The sequence below is a fragment of the Gambusia affinis genome, linkage group LG24 (assembly GCF_019740435.1).
Source record: "Gambusia affinis linkage group LG24, SWU_Gaff_1.0, whole genome shotgun sequence".
Taxonomy (NCBI): Eukaryota; Metazoa; Chordata; class Actinopteri; order Cyprinodontiformes; family Poeciliidae; genus Gambusia; species Gambusia affinis.
The window spans coordinates 11125757-11141853 of NC_057891.1; the positions used below are offsets into that span (position 1 = coordinate 11125757).

Sequence of the window (16097 nt, forward strand, 5' to 3'; positions counted from 1 at the left end):
TTTGTTACTCTGACACTTGTTTAATGTTTAACTTGAATATCAAAAATAACTTTGAGTAAGTCTAATTAATATACTGGAGGATTTGAGCGGTCTGTTCAAGGTCCTGCCATGGCATCTCAGTCGGAATCAGGTCCAGACTTTGACTGGACCTTTCCATTGCGTTCGGTTCTTGTTTAGCTGTGGAGAAGTGGACTTGCTGTTGTAATCTTTAGCTTAAGATCACAAACTGAATGCCGGATTCATGGTCCTGTCAATTATGGAACAGTGTGACATGACAATGACTCTGAACTGTGTGTGTCTTATGATGAGAACCTTCAACTTTTAAATGACTGGATGGGAATCAGAAAATGGAAAGTCCTGGGCTGCAAAAGAACCCACCAAATTGGAAACCAATTAAAGAACTGAATCATATTCATAATTAGTTCATAACTGCTGCAGCTACAATAATATAATAGTGAAATATATATATTTTTTTGCAGGGATTATCTTAAAAACAGAAAAGTGATGTCTTTGTCACAGGTTGTTGTCTGTTAGGTGTCCGTTGGGTTTGGGAGCAAATTCACATCTCAAAGAGGTTCAATGTTTGTTTAGTGTACAAAATTCAAATTCCAGACTAAAAATGAGCGAGAAAGCAGCCAAACTGTAACAAAAAACTCTTTCAGAAAGCCTCCAAAGCTATAGGTTAAGACCAAAAGATTACACCAAAGTCTAAGTTGATGCAAACAAACTAGAAAGTAAAGAACGGGTCAAGACTTTTGGCTTTATTCTAAGGTTGTTGTTTTTTCTGATTGTGGCAGATTTCAAACCTGGCCTGGGGCTTCACCATGAGTTGGAACAAAACTGAAGTCTTACAGTATTTACAGTGCGTGTTTATCTTCAGTCATCTTAAGCTAGAAGTCGAGTTAGGACTCACACAGCAAGCCAGTATATTTCTTCACACCTCTGCAGAAGTGCTGTGATCTACGTGGAACCTCATCCAAACCCATTTTCACTGTTTACCCACATTGACCTTTCTGCTAATTGCTTTTATGATGATGAATGGAGGAAGGTGACGGCGAGAAGGCGGAAGGAAGCGTCTCTTTCCCAGCGCCGCTCGACTCAGACATCCTCGCCGGGTTTTCTTTATGCTGATCACAGCTTTCACAATTAGACAAACTGTGATAACGCCGTTTATGCAGCGGGGAGATCCATAGCAATTGTGCTTGGAGGGCGTTTGGTGTGGTGCGGGACGGCGACGACGCTTATCCCTCACACAGACACCCAGCAGCAGACTGTTTGGGAGCGTTGTAGGGCGGGAGGCTGCTGGACAATTTCTGGGCTCTGGAAGTGAGAATAAGCCAAATTTCTTTTGTTTTCATTCTTTTTTCCACAGAAAGTACCCCTGGTCCAGTCCTTCTATGGTCCCTTTCTTGACTGAAGCAACTGAGGTGGCATTACTGCCATTTGTTTTGCCTTCTCTCTTTGTTGTTATATCATTGTCTCCTTAATTTGTCTTCCCTCAGGAAACCTTTACCCCTGTGTTTAGCTGTGCCTTGTTCCTAAACTGAGACATGGCTTTTAGAAAGTACTTTATTGATTGAGATTCTGTGTTTAGCTGTTTTTCCTGGACTGAGGTATTAGTGAACGTATTGCTGGAATTAATTTTGCTCGTTTATTTCCTGTATTTCTATTTCTTGCTCAGTGCTTTTGTGTTTAGCTTTTAACGGTAATGTTTTATTGGAATGGCTGTGCATAAGACTGACATAATACTGTCAGAAATATGATACAACACCCGTTATGAACATGAAGGAGTCTTTGTGAATGTTTACAACTATTGTCATGAAGTGTCATTTAGTAAATAATGACACATTATGCAAATTTGACACCTTTAATGGACTTTTAATGCAAATTGTAGTACAACTTTGCATTAAAAGTGTCATTATTTACCAAATGACACTTCATGACAGCATTCATAAAGACTCCTTCACATTCATAACAGGTGTTATGCCATGTTTACGACAGTGCCATGTCGGTCTTATGCACACTCCTTCAGATACAGCTTACGAAGAAGAACTTCGTTAGCTGTATCTGTTTCCCAGACTAGGGCATTGATGAAGCTGTTTTCAAATGATTTTTTTGTTCTTAGACAGTTTTATTTTCTTTGGAAAGTACTCTAGACATATATTTTTGTAACCATCTTCTAATATTGAGATATTACTGACACGAATTGCTAACCATTCTCTTTGGTTCCTGGTTCATTGTTTAGTTGTGTCTCTTTCTTTATATTGCTGTCTCTTATTGGCTTTCTTTTCTTATGAAGGACAGTTCTGTGGTCAGCTGTCTCTCTCCAGTAATATCCGTTAAGGAAATCATTTAGTGTCTATAGAAAATGCTCCCCTTTCTCTTAAAACTGAATAAGTAAATATATTAGGTTTGCTACACTGTAGAAATTGAGATTGGCTTTCCTGACTTTTCTTTGTTTTGTAGAGAGGTGAATTACTAATAAACTATTGACATCTGGTCTGTTTTATCTTCTGATTACTTCAGCTACTTTATGTAGAAACAAACTCTGTTGTCTGTAGTGAGGATGCGACAGTGTCAGCTTGTCATTCTCTTCAATGAAGTACAAATAGATCAATACTCTACTGCACACTTATGAAGGCGCTAGTCTTCATGAGGGCAGTTATTAGTGCTTTCTGTGCTTTTCCAGATAATCCTGTTTCCTTAAGGGCCCTGCCCATTGATGAGGATTGACACATCCTGCTTTTCACTCTTCCTTTCATCCGCTTCCTTGGTGCATACTCACGTCCGGAGTGGCTAGGTCGGCTCGTGTCTTGGCGAAAACCAGAAGTATGTTTGCTGTTTGGTTGACAGGATGCACTGCTCTGCTGCTTCCCTCCACTGATCAGATTTCTCTCGGTTTTAGAAGATTCTTGAAGGCAGAATTCATATGTTCCACTCCAGTGATGAAAACACAACTGATTCAAAAGGTATTTCTTGTTTCCAGTAGTACAGAGTGGAAGGGATTTGCCATGTTTGACCCATTTATCCCTGAGGGAGAACAAGGAGATTAAAAATGTGTCATCTTCCTGGTCAGAGATAACAGAAATGCACATTCTTTACACATAATTTTTTTTAAGTAGAAAGGTAGAATGCTGTTGCTACCCGTTATTCTAAGGCTGCCTTCCCACCAGCCCTCTTCAGTCCTCTAGTCCGTTTGACTTTCTTGCCCGGTTCGTGTGGCAAAGGTGTGAATGCAGAATCGAACTCTGCTCCACCTGCAAACCACATTCTGGGTTCAGTTGACGTGAGCTCTGGTATGGTTCATGTTGGAAGTCTGTGTTTAAATGTTATCCTTAAGATTGTACTAATGGTGTGTTCACACCCAATGGGTTTCGAGCGTCTGATGTGTTTGGTTTACATTTGAACCGTTTTGAGCATCCGACGCGTCAAGAGCATCCAAAGGAAAATAACGGCTAGAGCTGACGCGTCGGACGCGCCCTCCATGTGCCTCCTCGTAGACTTTGAATGTAAGCCAGACGCGCAAAACTCTAGATGTAGAGCAAAATGACCAGCGTCTGCATCCAAATGGCACACGCGTCAATCTTGAAGCGTTGGACGCATTTTTGATTTGTTGTGAACACACCATAATGATGATACCAATAAACCCCAAATCAGTTCATCTGTACCAGCTGATCTCCAGTAGCAGCCTTTAAGGAAATAATTTAGTGTCTATAGAAAGTGCTCCCATTTCTCTTACCTCTGAATGATTCTCAGACATCATTCAGAGGTTTCTAAATACTCTAGATCCTGGTTTCCTGAACATCACAATGAACTTACTGTACTACAGTGGCCTTCACCTTCCCCAGATCTCAATCCAGTAGAAGATCTTTGAGATACTACAGGATTAGCATCTGCTAATTAGAAAAAAAACATTGACAGATTGGTTGACCAGAAAGCCCAAAACCACATTTCAGCTCAATATTTCTGTCTGGACAGCCAGTGCACATTCCAGGGTTCTGTTTTGTCGCCGTTTTGCTGCCACATGTTCTCTCCATCCGTCCTGCAGTGGCATTTGGCAGCTGCTCGGTGGCCCATTTGCCGCTGCTCCCCGCCGTAACTCTCACACCGTCTGTCTCAGGTTGATGCACTGCTCCCAGATGTGGATGTTCGTGCCTCCGCAGTTATTTTGTTAGTAAAACTGAGTTAATTAGAAGCAACAAACTCAGTAATACATGTGAGTGTGTAACATCTTCAGGGCTAGTGTTGAAATGTTGGAGAGATTGCACGTTCGACAGCTGGGGCTTTTTACATTTCCATATATCTTTACTCGCTCGTCTGGCTGAGAAACGGCAAACCTCTCCCTCTCTCTTGTTTCCTCTCGCGGTCTTTCATTGTGGTCCAGCACATTGATGTTACAGATATGAATCCCTATCCGGCAGCAATCCGCCTGATCTCCAGTTTGATGCATCACAAGCAACAGCTCTCTCTTTTCTCGTTCCAGCAGCAATAAAATGCAATATTCCCTTTAACATGCCCGCAGACACTTTTTCTGCCCTTCATGTGATATTTGGCAGATAAAGCCAATCTTTATTCCCATAAAGTGCGAGCTCTAGAGTTGTTCCTCCTTATTTCCTGCAGAGTGCTGAATGTTATCCAATGAGAGATCAGAATATTTTCTCAAATCAATGTTATGTCATACCTGATCTGCAGCTAACGGACCATGGGTCGTGGTACCTCATCGGGCAATGGAAGGTATCATCTGATTAGTATTTTCTCAACTTCCAACAGGCAGGATTTGGTAAATGTGAAGCCTATTGGAGATCTCAGTCTTTAGATGCAGGACAAATACCCAATAGCCTCAGCTAATGATGCGTCGATCTCTTCAGAAGGGAATCCTCCAGAAAAGCCTGGTCAATTGCCCTGAGGCCCTTTCTGGTTGTAAGTTTACAGAAAGAACAAAAGGATCTACGGAGGCGTCTCTCATGACTGAATCAGGGATCTCGTAATCTCCGGCGCAAGGAAAGCGGAAACTCTGCCTCTGGTGGGAAACGAGAAACCAGAGTCACGTCTTTGTTAGCCGCTGCTCTCCGACCCCGGCTGATGAAACCGAGGTTTGAATTTCCTAATGAGAAATCAATGGGAGTGAGGCAGGAGCCCCCAGGTCCCCCTGGCCTTGTTCCTCCATTTTTCCAGCTCTGACTTTCCCTTCAGCTTCTTAGAGCTTTTCTCCCATCGTGATAAACATCTTCCGATTTTCGAAATAGACTTATTTTTCAGCCAAAGAAGCCACAGCCCTTTAAGGGGTTGCCAGTGTAGGTGTTTATGTCTGTGAGCTTGAAATCTCTGTTTACTATATGTCTGAGTGTAGCTGGGATGACGATCCGTCGATCTGAACCCCGCTCTCTGAGCTCTCTGAGGTATTCCTGGACTGAAAGCTCAAGGTTTCTCAAAAGAAAACTCCTTTTACTGGAACAAATCAGCAGTCTGAGAGGGAGGGAACTGTCAACAGAAACGCTTCTTGTCCTCGCATCGCAACCTCATCGTCAGTTTCCAGCTCGTCTTTAGCGATCAAAACATGCAAAAAGAAAACGTGTCCGGAATATTTTGTGTTTGACAGATCTGAGTTGAAACAGCCCTAGGTTGACAAACAAATTTAATATCCACCCTGTATTTACACCTCATGCTGCAACACTGTCTGCAGGACTCATCGTTGAGGGGTATTAATTATGGATTCTATAGCCCTGACCCTATGATCAGTTTCTTCTTTCTTGTCTTCTCTCTAGGTAAGCCACGATTCCCTCTTTCCCTGCCTAACTAATGTGGCTGCGGACGCTTCCCTGCAGCAGTCATGAGTAATGTATGGCTTATTTATCATGATTCAAGCTGATTATGGATGAACGTTTTGTGCCATTATTCAACAAACACCGCTGGTTCGGGATTGTGTTATGGTTGATTGGAATCAAATTAAATCCCTGTTTGCTGCTAGATGACGAACGTGGAAGAGGAATGATTAGTGGAAGGCTCTCTGTCTTCTTTCATGCAAAGCTGAGGATTAGGTTATTTCCCCATTTTTTTTATGGGGATTAAATGCTTCACAATGAACTGAGAATTTGGCAGCATTAAAGTCAGAAAAGGTATAAATTTGCTTTAAATGATCATAAAGAGTGGCTCCGTTGGCGTTCGTTAACACTGTATGTAAAAATGTTAGAAAAAGCGAAGGTCATATCGAGCTGATGGTCGATAATATAAACCACAGAGAGTTTGCTAAGATAAAAAGCCGAGGCTTAGCAGTGGTCATATACGAATATGTCATTACTAGAACACAAATGAACCAGATGATGTCCTGGAACTCAATGTTCCATGTTTCACTGCCTGAGAAAGTTTCAAAGATGAAAATTCACTATTATTATTATTATTACCACATCTGTTAAAACAAAATCGCATAATGATGCAGAGTTGAATATTCCGGTGGTCATTTCTGGCCTGTTTAAGATAAAATACCTTGCACATGTTGTTGTTGCTGCTCGCTACATTTTTTTCCCCCCTTTTGCTTCACATTCCTGAGGTCGCAGTGCTTTTTCTGACGTCTGTGTTGTTGTTTGCAACATTCATATGTTTGCAATGCGTTTCCCCATCTTGCTGCATGTTTGCACCAGACAGTAAGTATCACGCGATACTGCAAACAGGATAGGCTACTGTTTATTTCACCGTTCTATGAAACAGTTGCTAGTACTTAATGGTATTATTGTTTTAATAAGTTATTTGAAACCTTACTTATTTTCTACATTAGACATGTGAAATAAATAACTTCATATTTCTTCTTCAGAAATATCATTGATTGTTAGTCATGATAACTCTTATACATTACTTTAAAGATTGTTTATTTTGCTATTATACCATTAATATATGATAAATACTATGTTAAGCACTTTGGCTACCATAGATGTTTTTGAAATGTGGTATAGAAATAAAGTTGGTGGATTGATAATGAAATCCATAAATATTTGAGACCTTCTCTAAAAACTCGTATAACTTCCTATTTCAATAAGTATATGAAAACATGCCTTAATGTGCATTAATACGCTCAGGGGAAACTCTACCACACAAACTAACATCTGTTCTTCTTCTTCTTCTTCTGTCTTGGAGGTTCAGCCAATGAGAATGGCTGCTTTGTTGACGTCAGCCAATAGCGTGTCGAGCAGCATTGTTTCTAGATATCGCAGCTTCCCACGGTGCAATTTTCTTGGAATCTTTCAGCAATGCTTTACGAAAAACTCCACAGGCTGATTTTGCGTGATTATGTGGAGTTACGTTCCACAGAAAAATATGTGAATACCGAACCCCAAACTCGTATGGGTCCACTTTCGATTAATAAGAGAGGTCGGTGAACTGCTCCCCTACAGCAGCATTTTAGGTCTAAAAACTCGTTGTACTGTTAGACTTTTGTAAAATCTCTATTTTATCTTTATTTAAGAGGGGAAGGTTTGTGGGAGGGCTGGAATACCAACCTGACCAGGCGATTGTTAGCAAAGCAACAGCCCTGGGGCTCCATACGAGTCACTAAATAATACCTAGCTTAGAGTCCAGGGCAAGTTGCCCAACAAAGGGAGAATGGATGTTAATGGCTGTAGTCTGTGAGTAAACTGATTCGAATCTGACCTGTCTCTGGTATTTTAATGTGGGGGAAAAAATTCAACTTAAACTGTGTTACGACATGAAACAAGTTATAAAATATAGCAGTTTATAGAATACAGGTGGTGTATAATTAAAATTTCTCACAGGGTAAAACATTTTCAAACTCTTTCATCATGTTTTTTTGTTTGTGTTTGTGGTTTTTTTTTGTTTTGTTTTTTTTTTACGTTGACAAAGTAAACATCAGTTCTAAAGCAGCGTCTGGTAAAAACCAGAAAACCAGCAGTCAGATTCCTGGCAGGTGCAGCGACATTCCTACTAATTGACCCAAAAGAATGTTGTTGTTTTTTTTTTTGTCATTTATTTTGTTTCCCTCCAACATTTCCCAAACAGTAATCACGCCAGTCAAAAACGCGCTCTTTATATGACAAACACATGGATCTGCTTCCATATTCCTCAGCAAATGGACTGACCCCCGTCCTCCTCATGTTTCCATCAGCAATTAATTAATGCCTGACAAACATTTAAACCTTGCTGCTGCCTCTGATTTTTTTTTTTTTTTGCCTAATTGCCGAGCCGTTCGACTTGATAGATGCGTGCACGGGCACACCAGAACATGCTTGCTGTAATTTTACCGACAGCTGCTGTGTGGTTTATTCAGAGGTGATTAAATACTCAGAAAGAAGCGACGGCTCCATGCGCCGTGAAGCTCTCGGCCGATCCGAGTGAATCTCAGAGTTTTGAGCGAGTCCTCAGCGGAGATGTTCGTCTAAATAGTTCCTCTCTAAACGTTCACTGCACCTCTTCGGTATTTAATGAGGCTCCCAGCTACATTCTGTAGCCGGAGCCATTCCTCTTCAGTTTCTTTGAATATTTGGGAAGAATTTGTTTTATTTATTCATTTATTTCTTTTCAACCAAGCCGGGTTGCAGCTCCTTCCTTTCACCCGATCTGCACAGGTGATCGTTTAAAAATTACAAGAGACGAGCTCAAGCCGAGCCACGCTTTCATGCGTACTTAAAAAAAAAAGAAAAAGTAAGTGTAAACACATCGCCTGCAGAGCAGCTGAAACTGAGAGAATAACTAAGCGGAATATCTAATTCATAGGCTGACTTTACCAGCAGTCTTTGAACATCGCTTTGTTGCTCTCGGATGGAGACGCGTCAAACCCTGAGCTTGTGGCCGATGAGTGTTTCTCAATGCCAGAGTGGCTTTTTTTTCTTTCCAGTTTGCTCCTCTGAATTGACTGTAAGTGCACATTGTGTTTTTCTTTTTGCCTGCAGGCTCTAAAGACCGCAGTCCCTCATACGCAGCTGACAGCAGAAAGTGTTCAGATTACAGCATTTTTGCGGGCTTTTCTTCTCTTCAGGTACGCGCTTCACTGAGGCTCGCTCCGCGCCTCCGGGGAGGGCAGTTGTTCTCATTCAGCCGGGGTTACAGATCTGGGCCAGGATCGAGCGTCTGGACGAGCTGAAAAGCGATCCCCGTTGGTTGTTTTCTGGTCCAGTGTTTCTGCAGCTTTTATGCTTTGCTTCTGCTAGATTTGTTGATTCCATAGCTTTAAAGTCATCGCCCTCTCGAGGTCAGTTTTATTGCCAAGAAACCTGCAAATATGACTTCTTGAGCTCCGTGATGTAACCGTACATCTGCAAAGAGGAGCTATTGGTCCTTCTAAAGGTTTGCGATGGTCTTGGCGAGAGAGTATTCCAGTCAATAATCAAAGATGGCTGCATTCTCATGGATGAATTAATTTTATTGTCTATCTTCTGAAAATCCTTCTGTAGTCATTATTACATTCCTAACTAATGGAAAGAGGTTGACACTATCAAAACTGATTTTGTTAATGCCAATCTTTCAGACTGATGATTCAGTAGCAGTGAATGGAGGCCATTAATGGAGGCTTTTAACTTGGCGTAGTGGTAAATCTGCTACTACGCTGTTTGCCATCTGTCCCTGTATGCTGGGGTGTTGAAAAATATGTAACGTTTGTTTAAATGTGAGGATATGAAGTGGATTTTGTGGAACTTGTCACACATTCGAAAGCCAGACACTCTTTCTGATGCGTTCCTGTTTTGAACAGTGTGGGTGTATTGGCATCAAGTGTGTGGAAATCAGTGTGTCGCTGTATCAGGATATTAACTATTAGTTTTCTGTCAGTTGATGACCTGTAGGTGACCCCTAGTGGTCAGATAATTATTAGCTGAACTAAGCATTGAATAGGTCAACCTTATATTTCACTCTTAGTTTCAAGCATCCTGCATGCCGAGGTGTGAGTCTCAAAATCAAAGATCATCACATCTTTGGTTTTTACCAGATATTTGTTGGGATATTTGAGTAGCAGTTGTTCAAATGCTGTCCGACTGTTGCCAGTGGTGATCGGCGCTAGCTTGTATGCTGTCCACACGCGTCAGAACTGTGCTGCAAGGCGCAAAGTATTTTTAAAAATAGTATTATTTCTGCTCCAGTATTAAATGTTGCTCTCCAATAATTTATCGGGGGATTTAGAAATAGGATTCAGTTCACCAAATTCTGGTTCCCTGGAAATCGTCCCGGAAGGCAAAATGAAGTTTAAGTGTTCGGAACGAGAAATTGGAACGCTAATCCTCTAGAAGTCCATTGCCAGAAACATTCCGGACAGAATCCGTGTGATCTGTAGACGACCCTGGGTGGACGTCGGTCGTTCCCAAACAGCTCAGAGATGCGGACAGGAGGAAGGAGGCATCAAAGAAGAGGAAAATCATCTTAATCCTGGAGCAAATCTTTGAACTACATTAAATAAATGTAGCAGATGAACTCAGCCGTTTAATCTATATTTTAGTTTCATCTCCTTCTTGCCGGTTTTAATCGAATACAGTGGAAGGCAGTCAGTGTTTCCTCTGATTTACTAACATTTCCATAATTTTTAAGCTGTCAGATTTTTGTAGATCATTTCGTGATGTTAATTACAAGTTCGGAAAGCCTTCCATCCTGCCGCATGGACGGCTTACTTTTGTTTTAAATATTTGCCACAAATAACATCTTCTTTGAGAGCTTGAACCTCTGTCATGAATGTTTAATGACGGTGATTCATTCCGTATATATGATGTTTGCGAGGCTTCAGCATCAAACCCAGGCTCTCCTTCATGAATCTCTGGATTACCACAGATTTTTTTTCTGCCCCCCCCCCGCGCCCCCCCCCCCCCTCCTCCTTTTCGTCTTCTGAACGAAGTCCGCAGAGAGAAAGATGCAGAAATTCTGCAGGCTGCTGAACTGATGCACATGCTTCTTTTCCAAAGAGGCTTTGCGATGCAGCGACTAAGATGTGGGGATTTTTAATAGTTTGTGACTTTTTTAGGGTTGAATCCGTGAGGACGTGGTGCGGCTTTTATTGCAGAATGTGGGGGATCGATTTGAGGGAAACGTCTTGGGCCAACACATCCCCCTTTTGTAGTTATAGGCTTAACGATCAGGAGCTACAGAATCCTGTAGTCGCATGTCTAAATGTAAATGGTCTTCAGGTGAGTGATGAGACCAAAACTGGACTTTCTGGATTTCATGCAGAATCCTTTGCCAGGAACACATCATCCTGCGGTAAAGCATGGTGGTGGCAGCATCATGATGTTTACAACCATCACAGTACTGACTTCAAATAGATCTCCTGTCACTTCATAATTATTCACTACTTTGTGTTTGTCTGTAGATCTGCCACAATGATACATTTTGTGGGACGATAAATTCTCCCCGAAATGATCGCGGTAATCGATAATATCGTTGCTTTGGAACCATTTTCAAATAATATATTGGTATTGGTGCAATCATGCAAGCGTGCACAATAGACAAATATCCAGAATAAACTCCAATAACCAAAAGAAATCAAGAGCACACACAACCAAAGGCGTAAATAAAATGGATTATAAAACCTTTGGAAATAGATTTAAAAAAAAATCTTGTTTGCTTCGTTGAAAACACATTTGGCTAAAACATGTCGAGCATGTTCGTGTTCTCAAAGAAGTGCTTGCCGATTCTCTTTGAGCCTCTGATGACCCCTCATCGAGCCTCACACACACACACACACACACACACACACAAATGATGTTTTCGCAGTTCGTTTCCCCAAAGCTTCCGTATAAAATATAAAAGATGTCCCCCGTGACGCCGCAACTCGGAGCCACGTCTAGAAATCACAACACATCAAGGAGCAAAATCCCATGTTCCAACCGCTTGGTGGTTTCACAGAAATCATGAGCGGCACGCTTCAGATATAATAAAGAAAAGTAAAAAAAAAAAAAACCGGGGGGAGGGATATATTTCCTGTCTTTGACAGTTGCAGCTTGGTGTATATTAATTCAGAGCCAAAGAGAGGAAGAGCAGAATTTAAAGCTCCAGCCCCGACATAATAAAGGATTGAAGTATGAGGAGTACAGATGCTGGAAAAAGAGAGAGAGAGAGAGAAAATGCAAGACGGAGTAAAAAGGAGAGAAATAATACAAAAGAAGACTTTTTTTTTACTATTCTCATTCTATCCTAATGTAAGGCTCTCGTGGCAGAGAGGAACACGGGGCGTGTGGAGAATGGCTGATGAGCCCTCAATCAGATTCCTCGACTCAAACCTGGAATGTTGGGAAAAGCATCCGTTTGAGGGTGACAGCGGTGAACTTTTGACCCCTGCTTCCAGCAATGGGCTCTATGAGAGATTAAAGGGACCCATAAGTCCTCTTCTCACTGGGTGAAATACTCCAAGGAGTGGATTTCTAAATCATTCTACGTCAACATTAGTGTTTCAAAAGGAAGATTTTTTTTCATTCTTAATTCCATAATATGATATATTTTAGGATTTACATAGACTTCCCTATGTCAGTTCCAAAATTCGACTTCTTCGGCTGGATAAACTCAACTTCCGGCTAATTTGAAAATCTGATGCGAATCGTATTCCATCACTTACTGTCAGATTCATTCGACTAACAATTATCTCACCATTTGGGGCCAATAAAACGCGGAGAGACGGTCACTTCATCCTTTCATGGAAGTACCATCCCTGGTCGTGACTCGGCAGAACGCTGGGAATTTCAGCATAGCCCCATTTTTCATCTGTAACAACACATTCTTCTAAACATGGCAGTTGTGGTGGTCTTATTATCATTGTCTTTGTGGTTTGAATCATTAAAATATTTTTTCCCCCCACTGTCTGCATTTTTAGAGGTTTTAAAAAATTTGGTGAGCACAGACATTGTTTCTGAAATGATGATGTTTGACAGTGTGACTATGGCTTTTCCAAACTGATAGATGCCAGTGAATGTATTCCTCTTTTGCTCCTGCTGTTTCTTGAGACGTGTTGCTGTGAGATTTCGTACGCTACTTCCTGTTGTGGAACGGATTCTGCGTAAATGATTTCTTGGTTCTAGCGTGTTGAAGCTGGGGCAGTGGGGAGGTAAGACCTGCATCCTCTCACAGAAGCACTCGTAAATAAACGCCGCCGCACTGTTTTTGGTGACGTTTCAAGAAGCCCAGTTTCATCTTTATCTGCCGGTTTGAATACGACAAACACGCATTTTCAGCAGATCCCCTTTTCTCTCTCCTCCTCTCCCTTTCTTCTCTGCCTCGGATGCTTTCCTCCCCAGTGGACGTCCGCTACATCCGCTCATAAAAGAACAAGTGTGCTTGTCCGTATCTTTGACAGCCCCAGCCCAGACCCACAGACAGCGCTACACTTGTCACGTTCGCCTCACTTGATGCAGTCCCCCGATGCAGATAGCCCTAAAAATGTTTCCCCCCCCCCCTCCGCCCCCTTTAACCTCCCGAAACACACAAGACACATTGGCTCACTCCGCTGCAGTAAAACCAAACGTTTCACTGATATGTGGGTAGTGGGTAAATTTTGGCGGTGAAGTGAGTGTTTGTGCTATAACTTCACATTCCTCGTCCAGGGAGACTGAAGCAGACGTGTGATGTGCCAGCCATCTTTTTCCATCTTTTTTTTGTCCTTCTCACTTCTTCACTGCCTTAACTGTGGAGTGATGAATGTCCCCCCCCCGCCCCCCCCTCCTCTCTAATGTCTCTCTGTCTTAGCCTTCACTGCTCCTCAGCACCATAATAATCGCCGCCTTCCCTCACTCAGCCCCTTCTCCTTTGCAAGGTCACTCCTCTCCCTTTGTGTTACCTCCGGAGTCGCGCTCAGAAAGCCTCATTCCCCATCAGTTATGAGGCTTTTGTAAATATTTAGTGCAGGCATTTGCACGCGCACCTCATCATTTTCATTCACTATATAATTCACTGGAGGATTAACGTGCGGTTGGATCGTGTCCTTGATGCGGAGATACGGCGGGGCTGTGAATTTCTTAACACTCGAGTCACAATAAACACACCAGCAGCCCGACTCTGTGCTGGTTATGCAGCCATTTTTAATTGGCAGAATTACAGACTTCTCCTCTATCACTAAATGCAGCTCTGTTCATTGAAGTGGAGATATGAGGTTGAGCAGAGTGTGTCTTTTTGTGATTTTCTTTTTCTTTCTTATGGGAAACTTATCTCCTCCACACATAAATTTTGTTGTTTGTGTGAGTGAGTTTGGTACTTTATTGCTTTAGTGTGGTTCAGAAGTTAACATCCACTAATCATGGGCATTATTATCATTAATTGTGGACAAATGCTGCAGAAAGTATTGACTCACCTTTGCTGGTTATTGGATTCCCTGGCCACAAAGGCTTGGCAATGAACTGATTGCTCTCTGGAGACCAGTAAAAGCAAAATGGAAGCAACTGGGTACCATAGCAACAAATACTGAGTTGGTCACGGAGGGTAGCTTTCTAGAGAGTCAACAAACAACTTCCAAACTTCCGGTTAGCAATTGTACCAAAAATCTAAAAAAAATGGCAGTCAATTACTTCCCAACTAGTGGTGACTACTGCGTTTGTAATCGGCTTAAAGTTCTCCTGAGAAATTAAACGTGTTTTTTATTATTTTTGTTTCCTATTAAACAATGTTTGGGTCTTGCTGTGAAAATATCTGGTCTTAGGAGCAAAGTTAGGGTTCCATAGTGAAGATCCTGGATGCTGGGTTGAAATCTTGTGGAAATTTATGTTTTCTGTGGCAACTCTATCACATTCAGGTGTTAGCATGTGTGTGTTAATGCATGTGTGCAATCTATTTTATCCATTTATTTTCACTATACACAATGTTCAGCACTATTCATCACCTGCAACCATAATAAATAACCTTTCAAACACTACTTGTTTACCCTATGTGGTATTGCAGAATGCAGCTTCTGCTTCACTGTGTGTGTCCGCACAGCTGTTTTCATGGCGTTCTTTGCCAGTGGCCTAATGCAAGTTCACAGAGGCTCAATAAACTGCATGGCAAGCTGTGTCAAGCTGAGTGCTCTCAGCGAGTACAAGAGATTGGTTGATAGATAGATTTCACACTCTGGTGGGTTGAATTTCATGTAGACTTCACACTAGCTTTGGCGTTTTGTAAAGGAGCGTAACAGGTGATTATTCCACTCGGGTTTGTGGGGAGGGAGAGAAGGAGTAAGACATACTGTCAGTTTACCTTCTCACGGAGAAGGCAAACTAATCCATCAATAAAATCTTGTGTAAAAGCATCAAAGTGGTATTTTTGAGCACGTTCAGGGTTCTCATTTCTGCTCTATCGTCTTCGTCAGCAGCAGTGCCGTTACCCTCAAAGCAACTAGCTCCAGAGCTGAGACCAACCCATTATAAAAACTCCTCAGCCCGGTCGAGTTTGATGGATTATGTGGAGCGGGTGACCAGCGGTCCGAGTGTTGCGGTCCGTGTTGATTGACAGGTGACACAGGCGCTGGAGACTCAACATCCAGACTCACTGGTTTCATCCGTCCAACTTCCCCCAGGATGGAGGCCTGATAGAAGAAGTCAGAGTTGCGGAGACACTTTCTAATTGGCAGCGGGTGATAGGTGGATGACTGCCGCCCGTCTCTCATACATTAAAGTGTATTTAAACACGTTTCCAGACTGGAAAGGTCAGCCACACATGGACGAAAAGGCGAAGGTAGACACACACACATGCACTGTGATATTTCAGCAGACATCTGATGCTCTGATTTCAGCTGGGGACACACACACTCAGAAGATGAATGACAGGGTTGGGCAGCTTTGGGCACAGTTAAAGTTGTTTCTTGGAGTCTGAAATCCCCCCATATGCAACTGGAACAGACAAGCGGCAAAGAGCTGTTACTCCCGCTGCTCCCTCTGGACTCTCTGCCTGTCTTTCTATTGCTTTCTAACTTTCTTTAGCAGAGTCTCATTCTTCTTCGTGTTCTCATTGAAAAGCCATCATAAATGCCTTCGAACTCGTTCGTTCAATCTCCAGAGCGAGCTGGGTGTGGCGATTTCTGCACTGAGGCCGCAGTCAGCCCAGCTCACGTTTCCCAGCCCGGCGTTTTACAGAAAGCCGCATTTCAACGAACAACGTAGGTGAAACGCTACAAATGAGTAATCGAAGGTCATTTTCTAGTAATGTTGCCGGGAATA

At 42.2% G+C, this 16097-nt stretch overlaps 1 protein-coding gene and 1 long non-coding RNA gene across 6 annotated transcripts in view; one reads left to right on the plus strand and one right to left on the minus strand.

Annotated features, from left to right (window-relative positions):
* The window catches only part of LOC122826851, a 56912-nt gene extending 42578 nt beyond the window's left edge, over positions 1-14334 (minus strand). For both annotated transcript variants that reach the window (XR_006369880.1, XR_006369879.1), the window contains exon 1: positions 14261-14334. This is a non-coding gene — a long non-coding RNA (uncharacterized LOC122826851). The remainder of the gene's footprint in view (positions 1-14260) is intronic.
* The window catches only part of LOC122826847 (receptor tyrosine-protein kinase erbB-4-like), a 238051-nt gene that overhangs the window by 70301 nt on the left and 151653 nt on the right, over positions 1-16097 (plus strand). The window lies entirely within an intron of this gene.